Source organism: Aedes aegypti, chromosome 2 (assembly GCF_002204515.2).
Source record: "Aedes aegypti strain LVP_AGWG chromosome 2, AaegL5.0 Primary Assembly, whole genome shotgun sequence".
Taxonomy (NCBI): Eukaryota; Metazoa; Arthropoda; class Insecta; order Diptera; family Culicidae; genus Aedes; species Aedes aegypti.
This window is the reverse complement of record NC_035108.1, coordinates 103,619,182-103,633,482: the sequence shown is the minus strand read 5'-3', so window position 1 is coordinate 103,633,482 and position 14,301 is coordinate 103,619,182.

The following is a 14,301-nucleotide window of genomic DNA, read 5'->3' as shown; positions in this document are numbered from 1 at the left end:
GCTGTGTCTACTAGAAGTTGAAGAAAAGCACACTGTTTCTAACCACTATTAAACAATTCCGATTTGTTTTGAATTACATTGAAAAACTGGTAAAATTATCGAATAAATCCTTTTGCTTTGTGCTGCTCACATACACCATGGATGGTTGGTCGATACCATACCTTGATTGATACATACACCTTGCTTGATGCGTCGGTTTGACAGTTCGTTTTTCACATGCGTCACGTCATATACACCAGTATTGTTTTGAAGTTGCACATACACCGGTTTGAAAATTCCCATGAAACTTAATAAAGTTAATCAATTCGTCAGTTTCAACTTTCAACGACAACGAATGTTGGTTTCCGAATGTTTCCAATTTCAACTAGACCAACAGGAGCACCGAACGGAACCGTGAGTAACAAAAGTAGAAGGAGAACAGTTCTTGTGAGAAATTTGGTGAGAAATATTGTCCAAAACCGAATACTGATGATGTTCCACATCAGTTTGCCGATCCGTCAGCTAGCTGCAGCTGTGGAAATCCGAATCTCTCGATTTTCAACATGTTTAGTGATTCGGAAACAGTATGACGTATTCGATGTTTATAATTTCAGGTTTTGATTCTGCATATAGGCCGCTTTACTATGAGCATATGTACGGTGTATGTGCTAGCATGAAAAATGTTGACAGTTGAGTCGCTTTGCGAACGAAGGGTGTATGTAGCCAAATTAAAAACACTGAGCAAAGTGCACATAGGGCATAATTTAAATTTATTTCTAAAAATCAAAAAAATGGTTGTAGGAATACTTTTATAGACTCAGTACGTAGATTATGCGTCTGTCAAGCCCACGCAAAGCAAATCTCGATTTATTTATTTTTGCAGATACGTCGGATTGAAGAATTATGCTTGTATTGGTTTGTTTAGGGCAGAGTTTATGAATGGAGAGTTGCGCGAAGAGTGAAACCAAATCTACCTATCGAACTGTCAAACCGTCTACCTATCGAGTAGACCAGCTAAACAGATAGAGGCTATTTTCGAAGACGAAGAAAAACAACCATTCAAAGAAGTCTCTTCGCGCAACTCTCCATTCATAGACTCTGGTTTAGGGGTATCCTGTTTTTCACATTGTTACACCTACCATTATTAGAACTACCTTGCCCTTTACTTTTGACCCAAATACCCCCGGTATTGAGTAGTTGCGCTTCAGTGTGTAGCCAGAAGAAAAAGGAAACCGTTAGTAAAAACACGCGTTAAATCATGTCCGCCGTCGCGGTTGTAAAACTAATTAATGTAATTGAAAGTGATTAATAAATTGAATTCGTCGATTAGCTGTTGTGTTCATCATTTCTCTCGGCCGTCACAACAGTTCTGGCGACGAGGATGGCGAATCCGGACGTTGCTGCTGCTGCTGCTCTTGCGGCTCGTGGTGCTCCTGCTGCTGAACGTGCTGTACCTGCTGCTGCCCGTGATGTGCCTGCTGCTGGTGTTCCGCCACCCAGTTTTGCGATAGATCCCTTCGACAAGCGAAAGCTGAAGTGGATGCGGTGGGTGCAACGATTGGAAAATGCGTTCGCCATTTATGCAATCGACGACGAAGAGATGCGGAAAAATTTGCTGCTCCACCATATGGGCCCCGAAAGCTACGACATAATTTGCGATAAAATCGCACCGGACACACCCCGTGCGAGAACATATCAACAAATTGTTGACATCCTGGAGACGTTTTTTCAATCCTCGCCCGCTCGAGATAAGTGAAAACTTTCGTTTTAAGTGCCGTCGCCAAGGTGACAAAGATGCGGCTTCGCCGGATGAGTCCGTCGATGAATATTTGGTTGCATTGCGACGGATTGCGGTAACCTGCAACTTTGGCCAGTACCTGGAAACTGCGCTCCGGAACCAGTTGGTGTTTGGCATCAGGAGGAATGACATCCGAAGCCGGCTGCTGGAAAGACGAGAGCTCACCTTGCAGGACGCTCGCGACATCGCTGTGAGCATGGAGCTGTCGAAGAAAGGTGGAGCAGAAATCGAGGGCAACCAAGGTAAGCTGGATGTCCACAAAGTGCAGCACCAACCAGGTAAGCGGAACAAATCGAAGACCAAAATAAACGAAGGGGAAAAGCGTTTCAATCAGAAGGGGGCAGGTGGGAGTGATATCAGCTGCTACCGTTGTGGCGAGAAGTCTCACCTGGCTAATGCTTGCAAACACAAGCAAACCGAATGCAAGTTTTGCGGCCTGAAGGGACACCTTGAAAGAGTGTGCATGAAAAAATCTGGCTCGAAGCCCAGTAGTGCGCGACCGTCGGGCAAACAAAATACGGTGCAAACGAATTTCGTGGACAATTCCGGAAATGCCTGTAAAGATGCGTGTGCCGTTGTGCGTGAAGTGTGTTCGGTAAACTCCATATCGGACAGTGCAAAAATATGGATGAAAGTGCGCGTGAATGGAGTCCAGTTGCGGTTTGAGGTAGATACGGGATCGCCCGTCACCATCGTGAGTGCGAACTGTTGGAAGGAACTGTTCCCGGCAGCTCAATTGCGGAAGTGCGATACAAATCTCGTGAGCTATTGCAATACGAACATTGAAGTGCTCGGGATAATGGACGCGCGTGTCGAATTCGATGGACAAAACTCGCAATTACCGTTGTACGTCGTGAAATCGGAGAAACATCCGTTGATCGGGCGCGAATGGTTGAGTCGGTTGTCGGTCGACTGGAACATTTTGCTGCGGAACAAAAGTGCGGTTAATGAGATACGGCGAGGTGTTTCGGGAAGCAATGCTGCTGCTTCGAATGATACTGCTGCTGCTGTGAAGATGGTACTGCAAAAGTTTCCGAGGGTATTCGAGGATTCCATCGGAAAAATCTCCCGTGTTCAAGCTAATTTGCCGCTGAAGAAAGATGTCCATCCAGTCTTCCTCAAGGCACGCAAAATTCCGTTTAATCTTCAGAATGTGGTCGAAGCTGAGTTGGACAAACTAGTTGCTGAAGGAGTTCTCACCAAGGTCAACCAGAGCAACTGGGCGACGCCGATTGTGCCGGTGAAGAAATCCCACAACCGGGTGCGTATTTGTGGTGATTACAAGCAGACTGTCAACCCTAACTTGGCATCCGCTCCCTACGGTGGACGAATTGTTCGCCTCGCTTGCAGGTGGGAAGAAGTTTAGCAAAATTGACCTGGTGCAAGCGTACTTGCAGATGGAAGTCGCTCCAGAAGACCGCGAAATTCTTACCCTCAGCACTCATCGTGGCCTGTACCGGCCGAACCGCCTCATGTACGGGGTGGCATCTGCGCCTGCCATCTGGCAGAGACAAATGGAGTCATTGCTGCAGGGAATTGAGGGTGTCAGTGTGTTTTTGGACGACATTAAGGTGACTGGACCCGATGACGAGACCCACTTGCGCCGATTGGAGGAAGTGCTACGCCGGCTGGACGAGAACGGTATCCGGGTTAACCGGGACAAGTGCGAATTTTTCGCGGAGAAGATAGAGTACTGCGGATACCTCATCGATGAAGAGGGGATCCATAAAATCCAGAAGAAGATGGAGGCCATCCAAGAAATGCGGAGGCCGAAAAACAAGGACGAAGTGCGCTCCTTCGTAGGTCTTATCAACTACTACGGTAGGTTCTTTCGGGACCTAAGCACCGTTCTTTATCCTCTCAACAATCTGCTGAAGAACGAGGTGTCGTTTGAATGGAGCACGCAATGTGAGAAGTCTTTTCAAGCGGTGAAGGAGCAAATGCAAGCTGAAACCTGTCTCGTACACTATTCCCCGGAATTGCCTTTGGTGCTGGCTACCGATGCTTCGCCTTACGGGGTGGGAGCCGTTCTGAGTCACATCTACCCGGATGGCTCGGAGCGTCCTATCCAATTCGCCTCCCAAACGCTGAATCGAACCCAGCAGGCGTACTTACACGTGGACAAAGAGGCGTATGCGATAATTTTCGGCGTCAAGAAATTCTTTCAATTCTTGTACGGCCGGAGATTCGTTTTGGTTACAGACAATCAAGCAGTGACCAAAATTTTCGGGGAACATAAGGGATTGCCTGTTATGTCTGCTCTTAGGATGCAACACTACGCAACCTACCTGCAGTCCTTCGATTACGAAATTCGATTTCGTAAGTCGGCAAGTCATGCTAACGCCGACGCCCTATCCCGAATTCCACTGAAGTTAACGGATCCCGACAACGTCATTGATGAGTCGGACTTAGTGGAAATGCACCAAATCGAGACACTTCCCCTTACTGCTGCGGAGTTGGCCCAGGCAACTGCGGAAGATTCAACGGTGAAGAAATTGATCCAAGGCATCAAGTACGGTGTACTCGTCGAAGGCAAGGACCGATTTGGAATTGACCAGAGCGAGTTTGCGATGCAAAAAGGTTGCCTGCTGCGCGGAATCCGGGTGTATGTGCCTGCACCCCTACGGAAGCGAGTCCTCGAAGAGCTGCACTCAACGCACTTCGGAGCAACTAGGACCAAGTCACTGGCAAGAGGTTATTGCTGGTGGAACGGAATGGACAACGCTATTGAAGAGATGATCGCCAATTGTGTCGAGTGCCAGTCGGTCAGACGTGAACCGGCGAAGATGTCGTTACATTGCTGGGAAACCCCTACTGCGCCGTTCCAAAGGGTCCATGTGGACTTTGCGGGGCCATTCATGGACACATACTTTTTCATTCTGGTAGATGCATTTACGAAATGGCCGGAGATTAGAGTGTGTAGTTCCATCACTGCTGACAGTACAATTCGGATGTGTCGTGAGATTTTCAGCACCTTTGGAATACCGTCAGTGCTCGTCAGTGATCACGGTGTTCAGTTTACGTCCGAGCAATTTCAACAGTTCTTGCGGATGAACGGCATCGTACATAAGATGGGTGCGCCCTACCATCCAGCAACGAACGGGCAAGCTGAGCGGTATGTACAGACTATGAAGCAGAAACTGAAGTCGCTGAAGTGTACGAAGGCCCAGTTGAACGTCGAGCTCTGCAACATACTGCTGACCTACCGAAAGATGATACATCCTGCCACCGGTCAATCACCTGCGATGATGATGTTTGGCCGGCAGTTAAGATCGAGAATCGACCTGATGTTGCCGAAGAACGAAGTCGTTGATGCGAAGAATTATACAGTGCGAGAATTCAAAGACGGTGATCGTGTACGTGTCCGGGACTTTTTATCTGCCGACAAGTGGAAGTTCGGCAGGATTGCTGAGAAGGTTGGGAAACTTCGTTACGCTGTCCGCTTGGATGACGGGCGGTGCTGGGAGCGTCACATTGACCATATCGTTGGTGTGGGCGCTTGTCTTCCGGATACTGCATCGAACAATGCTAGAATCGAGAATCGGGATCACCACAGTCCGGGAGTTGCTCCATCGGTTGGAGTAGCGACTCCTGAACGACCTGACAATGCATCATCAGCTACGTCAAGTGCTCCGGTCTGTGCTCCGGAGATTCAAGCTGGTCGACGACTAGCGCCACCTGATCCTGTTCCAGAACCAGAGGAAGGTCCTCCATCTGCCGGGGCTACACCAGTTCCGACCCAAGAAGCTACACAACCCTTGAGACGTTCTACCAGGGTAGTAAAGGCTCCCACAAGGTTGAATTTGTGATTTTTTTGCAGCGAACTCTAAGAACTTTCTTTTTACAAGGGGGAGAGATGTTACACCTACCATTATTAGAACTACCTTGCCCTTTACTTTTGACCCAAATACCCCCGGTATTGAGTAGTTGCGCTTCAGTGTGTAGCCAGAAGAAAAAGGAAACCGTTAGTAAAAACACGCGTTAAATCATGTCCGCCGTCGCGGTTGTAAAACTAATTAATGTAATTGAAAGTGATTAATAAATTGAATTCGTCGATTAGCTGTTGTGTTCATAATTTCTCTCGGCCGTCACAACACACATATTCTGATTCTACGTTAAAAACTGAGCCAGAATCCAAAGTTTCATAATTTTCTGTGCCCTGGAATTATTTTTAAAACACGTTTGAATTTAGTATGGAAATCGCGTTTGAATCACCCGGATAAAAAATACAATACAAAAACAATATAACGTATTATAACAGTACCATTCAATATATTGTAAAAACAATACAGTATATTGTAAAATGACAATGCAATAACAGTACAATATATTGTTTTGAACAGTTCACTGTTTAGTATTTGAGATTTTTGCAATATAATGTATGGGTGGTTAAGTATCGTAACAATACAAATATAGATATTTTCTCATACATACCTTTTGAAAATACAATACGATATATTGTTCATGTATTGTCTTGATTAGCAATTCGTGTATTGTTGTTCAATATTGCGCACTTTGTTCACTACTGGACTCCACACTTCATAAGTGCGACAGCTCATGGAGTGCGGGATGAAGTGCGAAACGTCAAACGAAATGTCATGTTGTTTTGTTTTGATTGTGTCTGCTGCTAAAAGTGATTGTGTAAAGAAGCATTTGATACGAAATTCAAAGTATTTAAATTATGTTTAATCAAGTTTCTAACAACATTATTTCGAATATTCAGTACCGGAGAGCTAGCTTAAATACAAAATACCACTGTTTGTATGGCTACTATTTTCTGGGTTTGTCTAGAGCCCGGTTATCCGTCATCTATCGGAAAAGTAAAACTACGATATCATGCTGGATCCACGAATATGAAGAAGGAGGATTTCTCACAGAAGCGCAAAGAGCAAGGGTGTTCCGGAAGTTCAACGTCGAACACCGAAACTGTATCATTCAACTTTCCCTCTCACAACCCGTGCTTTTCTTGGACGAATGCTGTGAACTCTTCTTAAAGCGTTTCAACATAACTATCAGTGCTGCTAATGTTTGTCGTATATTGCATGCGGAAGGACTAACATGGAAGGTCTTGGAAAGAAGGGCCATTCAAGTAAGAAAAGATCAAATCTTTCATTTCTTTGCTGAACTTTGTTCTATAGAATGGGATCTGTATAACTTAGTCTTTCTCGATGAAGTGTCTCTAGATAGCAGAGATATGCTTCGTAATCGAGGTTATGGAGTAAAAGGCAAGAAAATTATTTTCCGAGGTGAATAGGGTCCTAAAGCCCTGCCCAATTTTAGTATCAAACGCTTAAGTTTAGGGCAGAAACACATGTTTACTCAATTTTTAAATGATTTTCATTGATTTAAGTACAAAAAACATTTTTCTAGGATTTTTGAGATTTTGTCACGCCCCTTGGTTTAAACTCAAATTTTGGGTATATTTTGTTTTCCGTGTCCCTTCCGAAATGTCAGATAGGAACAACCCCAGTGTTAAAACTATAAGCCCTGTGGCAATTTTGTCGAAAAAGTGAATGTCAAACATGATCTCAAGTGTCAAGGTTCATATTTGGAACTATTTTTAAAATTGAATTTTAAAAAGGTTATAGCCGTTATTTGAGCTAGAAAAATTGCTAAAGTAGTTGCAAGAACATGCTCTTTCGTATTATTAAATAAAAACAAGAATTCATTAAACATTTTAGGACCCAATTCGTGCGGCGACCGAGGGTTTCGTTTCTTTGTTTTTTTGGGACTGCAAGGGATGCTAGATGAATAACGAAAATGTTCGTAGTTATCCCGGTCGTAATTCCATATGGATCATGGATGGCGCCAGAATCCATTGTGATGAAAACATTATATACTATTTGCGGTCTATTGGAATCATACCAATATTCCTCCCACCATACTGCCCATTCTTTAATACAATAGAGATTATTTTTGGTCTTACTAAATCTCACATGCGCCGACAGTACAAAGAAAACAGCAATGAAAACGCCTCACATATAGCTGTTTCGGCATTTTTCTGCATATTCAACATTTGACTGTTCCAATATATATCGAAATTGTGGATATCTACCTAACGGAATTTTTGATCCCAGTATTGGACTTAAGCAGAATACAAATAATTTTGATTTCGATACATCAGAGAACTATGATAACAGTTAAAAATAAAAAACTAAATGTAATAAATATGGAATATGTAATCATTCAAATAACTTTATTGAACATTGAACTTGAAAATAAAGGCCCAAACGCAATGATAGCGGAACCAGGTCCGTCACACTCGGGCTCAGATTGGGTACCACTTCTAGTACTGCATTTGGTCCCTCGGTAGTGCAAAAGGTACCCAAGTTTGACAGATCGCAGTACACTTTTCACGGCATTCTAGATTACCTCATGAGCCATAAAGTTTTGGGCAACTACAAGAAAGGTCTTTAATTTGTCTTTGGCGGAACCGCAACGGAAACGGAATTGGTTTAAGTCAACAAGCATGTTATATTTAGTTCATACTGGCGAGCCAATTTCGTTTCCGATGCCGTTCCGCTACCATTGTGTTTGGACCTTAATGCTTACATATGATCAACATCTAACATATCCGAAACGTTTCCAGCAATAATGCGACTAAACTCATTTTCTTCTGGTCTTACTGCAGAACTCAAAGCATCCACAAGGCTTGAATTTACTGACGTTCGAGCAGGTCCGTCCCACTCGGGCTCAAATTGAGTACCACTTCTAGTACTGCATTTGGTCCCTCGGTAATGCAAAAGGTACCCAAGTTTGACAGATCGCAATACACTTTTCACGGCATTCTAGATTACCTTATGAGCCATAAAATTTTGGGCAATTGCAAGGGACATGGAGGTCTCTATTTGTCTCTGGTTCGAGTGCGCAAATCCACTACACGATTTTTCAGGCGTTGTGCCATAAACAGCAGCTGTTCAGCATCTTCCTCCAGAGTTTCCAACGCCGAAACAAACCCTTGGTTGATTGTGTTGGCCACAGTCAAGCCACTCCGAACAGACTCTAACTTGACAGCTTCGGAAATTGGAAAGCTCCGAAAGAATTTTAGAAGATGTTGTGGTGGCATTTGAGACATCCTATGGTCGCGTTCGTGTGCCGGCCCTGCATGGATGTAGTTCGCCCACAATCTCCAGGCACTTGATTGGGCTTGAAAATGATGATCATGTTTACGTCGAAGTTCCTCAGCCAATGAAGTTAAAGCCTGGTGTAGCATCCACCCTAGCTACACCACTGGCTGTCTGGTACAGCAGTGGAGATCGTTTGAATAAACTATCAGTTTATCTACTGACTGCACACCCGAACAGACGCGCGTTTCATATCATTACGTTTACCTATCACGGTCTCGGTCATAAGTGATTAATTAACAGTTTAGAACCCAATCTCCCACAAGATATTACAGTGGCGACGAGGTGGAGATTTGTTTTCGCGTCCCGGGAAGTGCAAATCAGTGCGAGTTTTTCGGTTTGCCAGTGATCTTTTGGCGATTTTCCCCTGGGAGAAACAGTTTGCGAGCCAGCCATTCATCCCGTTGGGTTCAGTTTTGCTGACGGAGGAGAGCAACAGTTTGCGCTGCGCAGTACCTACACTGCAGTAGGAGTTAGTTTGATTGGTTTCACTTTGCACAGGTTTGCTGCAAAAACCGTAAGTTTTTCTCAAAAGTGGAAATAAACAGAGAAAAAGTGTTTTAATTTGCATGCCGTTTGTGTGTTAAAGTGAGTTTTATGAGCCATTTTCTTCTGCCTAGCAAGCAAAAATTTTTGTGTCTCATTTTGTTTTCCCGTACTGTGACCCGGCTATGTGTGTGCATAATAAAAATTAAATCAATCACAGCCGAAGTGTTTGTCACGTACGAGGAGTTTGTTTCGCCAACATTGTAGTGTGTTGCGCCAAAGTTTGTTTGCAACAAAGTTTGTATCGCGAGAATTTGGTTTGTAGCGAGAGATTGTTGCACTTGTTTATGCTCATGTTTGATAGCAACCGAAGTTTATGCTAGTGTTGAGCAACAAAATTGTTTGGTTTGTTTGTGTGTTTCACGTTTCGTTGATAAAGTTTGTCGTTGCATGTTGCATACGATCGTTTCGAAACAGTTGAAAAGTGTTTAGTTTGACACAGTAGCAGTTTATGTTTTGCACTGTGGGACAAATTGTTTCAAAATTGGACAAAAAAAAGTTTTGCAAAAAAGTTTTTAAATTTTTGCGTTTGTTTAATCAACTGTTTGTTTTGACCAAGTTTATTCGATTGTTACACTGAAAGAAATTTATAGGTAAATTTCGTGTAATAGTTTGTCGAAACGTTTTCAGTTTTTTGTCGTTTTTCATCGCTGTCAGTATGCCGTTGGTGAATCATATCGAGCCGTATGTACTCGGCACGATTCCGTTTAGCCAGTACTTGGAGCAGATGGAATGGGTGTTCATCGACAATAAGATGGCGGATGCAAATGAACAGAAGGCATCGTTTCTGGCGGCATGCGGAAAGGAGGTGTACAGCGAGTTGAAGCTTCTGTTTCCTGGAAAGGATTTAAAGACGGTGTCGTTCAAGGAGATCACCGATTCGTTGAAGAAGCGATACGACAAGACTGAAATCGACATGATCCAACGTTTCAAGTTTTATCAACGAGTTCAAGGCCCTACTGAAAGTGCGGAGGATTTCATCCTAGCTGTGAAGCTGCAAGCGGAGTTGTGTGAGTTTGGCGAGTTTAAGGACATCGCAATCCGCGACAAGCTTGTGTGTGGCATTCGTGATCCGGATGTGCAACAGCGTTTGTTTGATGAGGAAGCTTTGACACTTGCGAAAGCGGAGAAGATCATCATCAACAGGGAGCTAGCTGGAGCGAACCGAAAGCTAGTTTCTCGTGAATCCGGTCGAGTGAGTGTGTTGAACAGGCTTGGCAAGAGGCAAGAGCCAACAGTTTCACGTGCGAGATCCCGTGGTAGGAGTCGTGGACCAAGTAATCGGTACAGGAGCCGTAGCCGATCAGTTTCGTTTGACCGTAGAAATCGTTCTTCATCACGATCACGGAAGTTTCGCTGCAATTTCTGTGGCAGAGATGGTCACACGCGTCGTTTCTGCTACGATTTGAAGAGCAAGGAGAAGAAATCTGTGAAGTTTGTCGATTCTCCAGCAGCAAAGCCGAAGATGACGGAGTATCAGAAGAGTTTGCGTCGTCGGTTGAACAGATCTGTCTCGGATGACGAGGATATGGAGTGTTTGTTGATCTCTTCCATTGGAAGAATCAACGAACCGTGTTTCCGATCCGTTTTGATCGAGGGTATCCGTGTCGATATGGAGATAGACTGTGGAGCTGCAGTTTCTGTCATCAGCAAGGAGACGTACGAGGGAGAATTCGGCGATATACCATTGCAGAAGTGTACGAGGAAGTTAGCGGTGATCAACGGAAGTCGTTTGGTGGTCGAAGGACAGATTCCAGTGCAGGTTGAGTTGAACGGAAGACGAAAATCCGTTAAACTAGTTGTTTTGCGCTGCGGAAGTTCATTTACACCGTTGCTTGGACGTGATTGGCTGGATATCTTTTTCCCTGAATGGAGGAATGCGTTTGGCAGTGGTACAAATCTGAACCAGCTGTCGTTGCCGACTTCAGAGGAGCGTGTCGTGAACGATATTCAAAGTAAGTTTGCCAATGTTTTTGATAAGTCTTTGTTTACTCCGATAAAAGGTTTTGAGGCAGATCTTGTGTTGAAAAAAGGAGCAGCAGGAGCGTGTCGTGAACGATATTCAAAGTAAGTTTGCCAATGTTTTTGATAAGTCTTTGTTTACTCCGATAAAAGGTTTTGAGGCAGATCTAGTGTTGAAAAAAGGAGCAGCACCGGTTTTCAAGCGTGCGTATGACGTTCCATTGCGTTTAAAAGACAAAGTTGTTGAACATTTGGAAAGTTTGGAAAAAGATGGCGTCATAACACCGATAGATGCGAGTGAGTGGGCATCGCCGGTGATCGTTGTAGTGAATAAAGACGGCGGCATCAGGATGGTGATCGACTGCAAGGTTTCGATCAACAAGGTGATCATCCCGAATACCTATCCGTTACCGTTAGCACAAGACATGTTTGCTTCACTAGCTGGTGCTAAAGTGTTTTGTTCCCTAGATCTGACCGGAGCGTATACACAGTTGTTGTTGTCAAAAAAGTCAAGAAAAATCATGACCATAAATACGATCAAGGGTTTGTTTTCGTATAATCGTTTGCCACAAGGTGCTTCTTCAAGTGCTGCTATTTTCCAGCGAGTAATGGGTCAAGTTTTGAAAGGCATTGATGGTGTTTATTGCTACTTAGACGATGTTTTAATAGCGGGTGAGGATTATGAGGACTGTTTGAGAAAGCTTTATTTGGTTTTAGAGCGACTTTCTAATGCCAATATTAAAGTTAGTTTGCAAAAATGCAAGTGGTTTGTGACAAGTTTGCCATTTCTGGGCCATGTGTTGACTGATAAAGGTTTGTTGCCGTGTCCAGAGAAGGTCGAGACGATTCGTAGAGCCGAGGTTCCGAACAATGTCACCGAGCTTAAGGCATTTTTGGGTTTGATAAATTACTACGGTAAGTTTATCCCTAATTTATCCTCACGTTTAAGCTGTTTGTATCGTTTACTCAAAAAAGACGTTAAGTTTGTCTGGACCGATGAGTGTCGTCGTGTGTTTGATCAAAGTAAGCAATCGTTGTTGTCTTCAAAACTTTTAGTGTTTTTCGATCCAAAAAAGCCTGTCGTTGTTGTGACAGATGCTAGTAGTTATGGGTTAGGTGGCGTAATAGCTCACGAAATCAATGGAGAAGAGAGGCCCATTAGTTTCACCTCCTTCAGTTTAACGAAAGCACAAAAATCCTACCCAATTTTACACTTGGAAGCGTTGGCCGTTGTAAGCACTATCAAAAAGTTTCACAAGTTTTTGTTTGGACAGAAGTTTACTGTGTATACCGACCATAAGCCGTTGATAGGCATATTTGGCAAGGAAGGCAAAAATTCGTTGTTTGTGACGCGTCTACAGAGATATGTAATGGAACTAAATATCTACGATTTCGACATTGTTTACAGACCGTCATCAAAAATGGGCAATGCAGATTTTTGCTCAAGGTTTCCTTTACCAGTTGAAGTGCCAGTTTCGTTGCAACAGGAGTTTATCAAAAGTTTGAATGTTTACGATGAGTTTCCTTTGGACCATGTTTTAATTGCAAAAGAGTCAAAACAAGACGAGTTTATCCAAAGAGTTGTTTCATACATGAGGCATGGTTGGCCAAAAAAGTTGGAACGTTGTTTGTTGGACGTTTATGCACAACATCAAGATCTCGAACTGGTCGATGGTTGTTTATTGTACCAAGATCGTGTGTTTATTCCTGCTAGTTTGCAAAAGCAGTTGATGAAGTTGCTGCATTGGAATCACTCAGGAATTACCAAAATCAAGCAGATGGCAAGAAGGACAGTTTACTGGTATGGCATGAACAGTGACATTGAAAGTTTCGTCAAATCATGTAGTGTGTGTTGCCAGATGAATGCAGTTGCAAAGCCAGTGTCAAGTTCCAGTTGGATTCCTACAACAAAACCGTTTACACGTATTCATGCAGACTTCTTCTACTTCGACAAGAAGGTTTTCCTGGTCATTGTGGACAGTTTTTCAAAATGGATTGAAGTTGAGTATATGAAGTTTGGAACAGATGCCAGGAAAGTCATTTCAAAGTTTATGAGCGTTTTCGCTAGGTTTGGGTTACCTGACGTAGTTGTTACTGATGGCGGACCACCATTTAGCTCGAAAGAGTTCATCGTTTTCTTCGAGAAACATGGAGTGAAGGTGATGAAGAGTCCACCGTACAACCCATCGAGCAACGGTCAAGCAGAGCGCATGGTCAGAGTAGTGAAGGAAGGTTTGAAAAAGTTTCTGTTGGATCCGGATATGATTGGTTTGAGTACTGAAGACATGGTTTCGTACTTTTTGTTTGGTTACCGGAATACTTGTTTGGAAGATGGACGTTCGTTTCCGTCCGAGAGATTGTTTAGTTTTAAGCCTAAGACGCTGTTGGATTTAATCCATCCAAAGAATAGTTTTAAACATCATTCGACGAAGCCCAAGGAAGTGGATAAGCGTGTTGTATATAATCCTTGTTCTAAGAAACATGACTGGATTGACAAGTTGCGTCCTGGAGATACTGTTTACTATAAAAATTTCAGACCTACGGATATTAGAAGATGGTTAGAAGCCAAATTTCTCAGACGTATCTCATCAAATGTTTTTCACCCAAGCAGCACAGTTTGTTTCAACTCAAGAATAAAATAATCTCTTGAAACTAATCCAAGTTGTCAATGGTTGAAAATGTGACTTTCAATTGCACTGAATAGCAACGCAAAAAGCGCAAGAGGTGGAGTCTGTTTGCAACATATTTAAGTTATATCGCAATTGCTTATTTGTGGCAAAATACTTGAGAAAAAAAAAATGAAAACAAAAATATGAACGAGAACCAAACTTCCGACCTCAAGATCACCAAACTTCTCCTCTACTCATTACTCCACCAGCTCTTCGAACAATT